Genomic DNA, 7,914 nt, shown 5'->3' on the forward strand with positions numbered 1-7,914 from the left:
ACCTTCTCTCTTCCTCACTGTTTATTTAAACACATTCTGCTTCGTTTCACAAAGGACTTGAAGCTGATTCTATGAAACACATACAATGAAATAAAAAGAGATAAAGTAATAAGAAAAACTGCCTCAGAAAATATTGATTAGATTAGGTGGTCGAGACCATGGGGAAAAAGAGAACATAGACATTCAGGTCATTTGTTCTAAGCAGTTACTACACTTGAGCCGCAAATTGGCTCTGAGATTTTACATATATCTTATTGTCTGTGAGAGGAAAACATATCAGTTTCTTGAGGGGAGCAAAATGTTTCCAATAACTTGTCTCTAAAAGGAATGTTTCCAACTGTTTCTACTTAAGTGGGGTTTGCTGACAAGGGGCACAGAAAGTTGGTCAGTGAGAAGACAAATTACAAAATATTTACTTGATTAAGAAGCTCTCCCACTGAAAGTAATGTGACCAAAGTAGTCAAGTTAGTTTAAACTTTTTTACCTCTCTGATACTGGTAATACAACCAGGCGATGTCTAGGAAAAAGTAAGAAAACATTTTACCAAAGCTATTCATCAAACAAGCAAAACACACTTTTATCTTCCATGGAAAGTCCACTCTGAGGGTGTCCAGGAAACCATCCAGCTTGACATATGCGAAGAGGTCTCTTGTTAGCAGAGCTGGGACTGACCTTCTCTCATGGTCAGAGCAGGCAAGAGCAACAGGTCACCTTGCAGTGCCCACGGCTCCCAGCAGGGGGCTCCTTGAGCATGCCCGCAGCCATGCAGCCATGCAGCCTGAAGAGAGATGGGATGGCAGGGGGCAGAGGGTGCACGGATGTGGATGGGCCTTGGAAATAGCTGCATGTTTGATTGAAGAGTGGCTTATAAGATAACCCTCCACAATGGAGGCCCCCTTGCCGCTCTCTGCCACTTTGTGATTTGAAGCTGCATTCTTGCAGGATTCTTTACTTGCTCACTTAACAACTGTCAGTGAAGTACCTACTATGTGTATATCAGTGAATGAAACAACTCTGTTCCCTGCTCTCATGGAGCTTACAATCTACAAGTCTCTGCTTCTGTCTTCCCTTCTCAAGCTTGATAGGTAACATAGATGCAGAAAAGGAAAAGGGGCTGTTCAAAAAATGAATTAGCACATTAAGATGAGCAGGCACAGTGGTGGCAGGCCAAATCCCCTATTACAAAGAATGTAAAACATGAGACCTGGGAAATCTTTCACTGCACAGTGGAGTTGGGTGGATCTGGGTCCCAGAGAGTGGGAAACAGGCTCTATTTTCTGCTCTCCTGCTGGCCTTTTGGGGCCGATTTGGGGGTCAGCCTAGTTTTCTCTGTAGGATATTACTTGAATGTCCTACTGTCTTTCCAGTATCCCTGATCAAGAGTGTATAAGGCAGGGCTTCCTAGGTGGCGCAGTGGTTAAGAATCCGCCTGCCAATGCAGAGGTCACGGGTTTGATCCCAGCTCCAGGAAGATCCCACATGCCGCGGAGCAACTAAGCCCGTGTGCCCAAAAAAAAAAAAAAAAAAAAAAAAAAAAAAGAGTGTATAAGGCAGACCAACCACCACCTTAAGTGTGTCTTAGTCACTTGTCACCCACAACCCCAGATGGGAAAGTCTTATTTTCCTGCTGCCCCTAAAAGTGGTGGTATATGTGGGTGTCCTTTGGTAAGTATTTCTGCTCTTGTCGCCTGACCTGAATCCCATGGGAGAAACTTATTTTGCTGGATTTAGTTGCCCTTTTTTTATCACTCTGATAGGTAGAGTTTGTATTTGTTTTTATAATAGAGATTATTTTTAGAACAGTTTTAAGTTTACAGAAAAACTGCATAGCAAATAGAGAGTTCCCATGTACCCCGCCCTCACAGTGTCCCCTATTTTAACATCTTGCATTGGTGCGGTATTTTGGTTACAACTGACAAACCAGGATTGATATATTATTTTTAACTAAAGCCCACAGTTTACATTAGAGTTCACTCTGTGTGGTACAGTTCTATAGGTTTTGACAAATGTATAATGCCATGTACCCACTATTATAGTATCCTATAGAATAGCTTTACTGCTCTAAAAATGCTACAGTAGCATTCTTGTACAGAAATGTCTACAAATATGGACTGATCTTCTCTGGCATGCCAGGAAGATGACAGATACTGGGAGAGAGATGAAAAGATATGTTTGTTTATATTAAGTTCTTAGACTGATGGGTAGGGCACACACACAGACCAAGGATTACAAACTCAAATGCCAATATTAGTTGGTAAGTAATTTAGATGAGTTGGATGATGTATGCACAACCACAGAGAGCAGAAGGGACTGAGGACTGGAGAGCCATTGCCCCATGAAAGGGAAATAGCTGTTACACAGCCAGTTGTTGTCATGTAGAATTTAAGCCTGGTGAGTCCAGATCTTCAGATTTTTCAAGAGATGCTACCATTAAAAGATGATTTATGTCCTGATTCTTAGCTGTTATCAATGAATTTAACATTTATACATACAGCATGGGTCAAATATAATATTCCTGTTTATAGAATATTGTGGATTGCTGGACTGGAATTCTTCATCGGCAGATCATTCCAAGCAGTGTGGATATGGCTAAGACACTGGGAACCTAGAGGAGGAAGCTCTTAACTAATGCCACGTGGATGGCAGGGGACCAGAAGGGGCTGAAGGGACAATTTCAAGGGGAGGTGATAATTTATTTAAGTCTTGAAAGAAGAGGGACAAAGGAACAGCATATGAAAAGGCACAGAAGCCCAAAGGCCCTGGAAATGTAAGCTTTCTTGTAGCAGAGCTGACCTCTCACTGAGAAAAATTAGGAAAGGAGGATTAAGAAAATCATATTGGCTTGGCGAGCTACCAAGATAGCCTGCACTTTAGAAGCCATGATTCTGGATGGAAGAAAATCTCATTAAAGTGAGTCTGACAATCAATGCTGCTTTTTTTTTTTTAACAATGGGATGATATTTATTTATTTATTTATTGGCCGTGTTGGGTCTTTGTTGCTGCGTGAGGTCTTTTCTCTAGTTGCGGAGAGTGGGGGCTACTCTTTGTTGCAGTGCACGGGCTTCTCATTGCAGTGGCTTCTCTTGTTGTGGAGCATGGGCTCTAGGTGTGTGGGCTTCAGTAGTTGCAGCACATGGGCTCAGTAATTGCAGCTTGCAGGCTCTAGAGCGCAGACTCAGTAGTTGTGGCGCACGGGCTTTGTTGCTCCATGGCATGTGGGATCTTCCTGGCCCAGGGATCAAACCCGTGTCCTGTGCATTGGCAGGCGGATTCTTAACCAGTGTGCCACCAGGGAAGCCCTCAATGATTCTTTTTAAAGTATATTTAAAGTGGCACAGGTAATGAGATTGAGAAACTGAGCAAAAATGGTCTGCTAAGCAAAGAACGTGAGCAGAACTCTCAGAAATCTGGGAAGACAAAAATTGGATCAGTGCCACAAAGACATCCAGAACTTGAGGGGCCCAGACTTGAGAGGCCACAGAGAAATGAGCCTGGTAGCTCTAGCTGCTTATTCCCACAAGGCTTTTGCTAATTCCTAAGTGACAGAGGTCAAGAGAAACTGAACAAAAGCCACAGCCAAAATGTGGTAGAGCCAAATGGAGCCTTTGGCAGGCTCATAGTGTTGGGAGGTAAGTGCTGGAGTTCTGGGTCTTCCTAGGAGGAGAGTTCCTGGTAAACACCCAGGCTTTCAGTTTGACTCCTAAAGGATTACATTCTAGGAGAAACAACAGGTTAGAAATAGATCAGGCCTTACAAAGATTGAAATCCAGCCTCCAAATAGCTCAATCCTTATTTGGATTAAGCTTATCTGCCCCCCCTCTATTACCTTCTAGAAGTTGAAGGCTGTGCTAGGTAGTTTACAATCTTTTTATTCTAATGTCCACCTTTCATTGAAAACTTGCCAGGCATATTAAGAGACAAGACCAAAAGAAAAAGATAGAATATAGTAATATAGTAATAGATTTATGGAATCTAGATATTGGGCTAATCACAGATGGGCTTTAAAATAACAGTGAAATATGCTCAGAAAATAGATAAAAAGATGGAGAATTCTACCAGAGAACCAGAATATGTGCAAGAAGTAAGTTTAGAATTCTAGAATTAAAAAGTATATTATCCAAAATTAACAACTAAATAGGCCAATTTATCAGTAGCTTATGCACAGATAAAGAGAAAATGACTTGGTAGATAGGTCAAGAGAAAAATATACATACTGATGCACAGAGAGAAAAAATAGAAAATACTGATGAGAGCAAAAGACATGATGAAAAATTCTAACTTATGTATAATTGGAGTCCCGAAAAGGAAGGAGATAAAGCATGATGATGAAGCAATATTTTAAGTGATAAATAAATGAGAATTTAAAAAATGGATGTAATAAATCAAGCCACAGATTTAAGAAGCACTACAAACCTCAAGCAGATAATCACAAAGAAAACCACACCTAGGAACATCACAGTAAAACTGCTGAAATACAAAGACAAACAGAAATCCTCAATACAAGAGAGTAATCCTCAAGTTATAACCAGACCTTAACTAAATGCTGCTTGCAAGCATAAGGACACAACAAAGGCAAAAGTAAAAGGATGTAAAAGGGTACAGCATGCAAACATGAATCAAGAAATCCTGGCATAGCTATTTTGACATCAGATAAAATAAACTTTAAGGCAAGAAGCTTTGCTGGAGAGAAAGAGGGAGTTTTCATAATGAAAGAGGCCATTCACTAGGAAGACAACAATTCTAATTAGTATGCAATAATAATATAAGTTCAGAATACATACAAAGCAAAGTCTGACAGATCCAAAAGGAGAAATAGCAAATTCATAATCAGAATTGGAGATTTAAGAACACCTCTCTCAGTAACTGATAAAACAAAAGATCAGTAAGGGTATAGAAGATATGCGCAACGCAATTAACAAACTTGGCTTCACTGACACACATAGACCTCTTTACCCAACAATCACAGAATACACATCCTTTCCAGGTGCACATAAAACACTTACCAAAATTGATCGTTTCCTGGCTCCTAAAGCCAATCTCACCAAAGTTCAAAGAATTGAAATTATTCAGAATGTTTTCTGTCCAAAAGTGAAATTAAACAAGAAATCAAGAGCAAAAAGCAAACAAGGAAATCTCCAAATGTTTGGAAATCAAGCAATATGGTTCTAATTCCTGTGTCCCATGTATAAAAGAAGAAATCTCAATATGGTTCTAATTCCTGTGTCCCATGTATAAAAGAAGAATCTCATGGAAAGCAGAAAGTATTTTGAACTAAATGATAACGAAAATATGACATATCAAAACTTGTGGGATGCCATTAAAACTGTACCCAGAGGGAAACTTAAAAGAGCATAGCATACTTAAGCTGCAAATAATTTATGCGACAGTGTGCATGAAATTGAATGCTGTGTTATCTCTTTTATCATATTTTTAGTGTTTCCGGTGATTCATTTTTAATGTTGCCTAAACTATGTTGGTTACATGAGAGACTACATTAGTGATGGCATTTGAAAAGGTAATTTTTTTCTCTCCCTAAACATGGTTTGTTGGTTTATTCTGGGTTAGCTTAATACCATCTTTTGATTGACAAATTACTCCAAGGTAATCAGGGGTGAAGATCCTTGCTGATGTCTGCGTGCAGCAGAGAGGGAAACAAGTTCTATTTGCCCTTAAGTGTAATCCTGGAGGCTGAGATTCTTATAGCCAAGGCTTAGAGGTGAGTCATAAGCTCAAGCAGACACACAGTACACAACTCATCAGCACTGAATTTTATAAACTTAACGATGAGTCCCGGGAGTGCTGAGCTGAGCCTTGATAAAGATTTTCTGAGTGTTCCAGACATTTTTTTTCAGTCTTCTTGGTTCAATAAAACTCAAATCATGTTTTGCTCCAAGCATTTGTTCTCTTAATCTTGAAACTCTCCTGCCCCTTTTAAGCAAAATTGAATTTATACATTTCTCATTCATTTACACTTCAGTCCTGAAAATATTTTGAAAAAAAGAGTCCTACAAAAAATAATATTTGAGTACTGCTACTTCCCCCATTAGATGGGAGGTTTTCCAGATGAAATGTCTTGAAAATTCTTCCATATATATAGAGTATTTCAGTTCTCTGACCTTTCTTCTTAAATGGGGGTATTTTTGAGAGTGGCCTTCAGATTAGCACACTAGGTGGGATATGTGGAAGGGGCATGTCAGGTGCACCTTGCAACTTCTTGGGGGTGGCGGTAGAAATTAATTGTCAGGAATGTAATGCAGTTATTAAAAGTCTACAAAGTCACTACACAGACTGTCACAATTCTTTTGGTTGTGTAGCAGTGTAGCATCCACACATTTTTCACCATGATTGAAAAAACAAAGAAATTCCTGGGAAAGAAGTAAGTCACCTAGATCCCCAGGTTGGCAGGAAGAAGGAACCCTCAATGGTGTTTCAGGAAAGGAGCCAGGCCACATACATTAGGGACTCTTGTGTCCCCTCATCTTCAAAACAAACATTTCTGTCCAGTTAAGCCCTCAACCAGGCTGCAGCGTAGAAATAAATGTCAGGTTCACTGCAGTGTCCACAGGCAAAAATCTCTAGATAATGTTTTAAGTAGACCTCTTTATCTGGAAAAAGTGTCCCAGGATGAAATTTTTGATGATTTACTTGCTCCAGCAGTTTCTGCAGCTCTAGGGGGGAATTAGTTATACCCTGCCACCAGCTAGTGTTCAGGAAGCAGTGGGGAAACCTCCAACCATTTCTCCTTTGGTCTCAGCTGGACATTGCTCTGAAGTTCTAGCATATGGAGACAGCCAGTTAATGAGCACTGGCTGCCCTGCTTTGGGGACAGAGAGCATACTACCCAGGATAAGTGGGTCTGGAATATTCGTGCAGGAAATCAGAGGATGACATGGTGGGATGTTGTTACTTCTCTTGACTAAGAGACTAAAATGATTTATTGCGAACGAGGAGGAGGAAAAACCAGTGTCTAGGGAGAAAAGATGCTTTTAGTATTAAGATGGAAAAATGAAGGTACAGAGAAAGGCTGAACGAAAAGTAAAGTTGCCATGTGGATAAGACTTATCTCAAGTAGGCATAGAATTTTCTCATCCATGGAAACTCATTGGATCAAGGTCAGGCTAAGGTGTCAACATCCTATCTTTCAGTCTGCTTTTTGAAGAGTAGTTCACTGCCATCCAGATAACTTGACAACTTTCTGAGTGATGGTTTCCAAGCAGAGGGCTTACTTCGATGGGCTGGTAAATGTTTAACAACTAACTGGCTCTTGAGGGAGTGGGGAGAAGCCTGCTTGATACCATTTTCCAATGTCCTTGGTGTAAATATTGCCATCATAGCCTAGTTTGGACTATCAATATGAAGTCACTGCATATGGATTTGGGAAGCAAAGTCCAGCCAGTGTGACCTGACCCCATCACATTATTACTGCTATTTTAGAAGAGCTGTCTTCTAACCAAAATTAGTGTGCTAAAGACCTGGAAACCAATTCAATACTTGTGAAATACTCAATTTCATAGAGTAGGTTCAGCCCCTGTAACCCAACCAAATAAACCCTTTCTTTGTCACTGGAAAAATAAACTCCTGTTTGCCATACAGAATAATCACAAGCAGGAAAATAATGGCAACTGGCCAACTGAGCTTTTGCTGGAATCCAGTATTAATGTGTCCTCATTTTAAGTGCCTGTCTGGGTGAGCTCAGAGAGCATGGTAATAGTTTTAGAATTGATCTAATCATCTCACTGTCCCTAGGAGGTATGTGGTCATTAGACTAATTTGAGTTAGAATCACACCCATCTTGTAGCTGTGAATCTGAAGAGATAAGATATATAAAGCACTCTCTGCATACAGTAGGTGCACAAAAACATTATTCCCACCTTCTAGTGTATTAAGATTGTGATTTTTAGGGTCATTCTCAAC

The sequence above is a fragment of the Hippopotamus amphibius genome, chromosome 1 (genome assembly GCF_030028045.1).
Source record: "Hippopotamus amphibius kiboko isolate mHipAmp2 chromosome 1, mHipAmp2.hap2, whole genome shotgun sequence".
NCBI classification, from domain to species: domain Eukaryota; kingdom Metazoa; phylum Chordata; class Mammalia; order Artiodactyla; family Hippopotamidae; genus Hippopotamus; species Hippopotamus amphibius.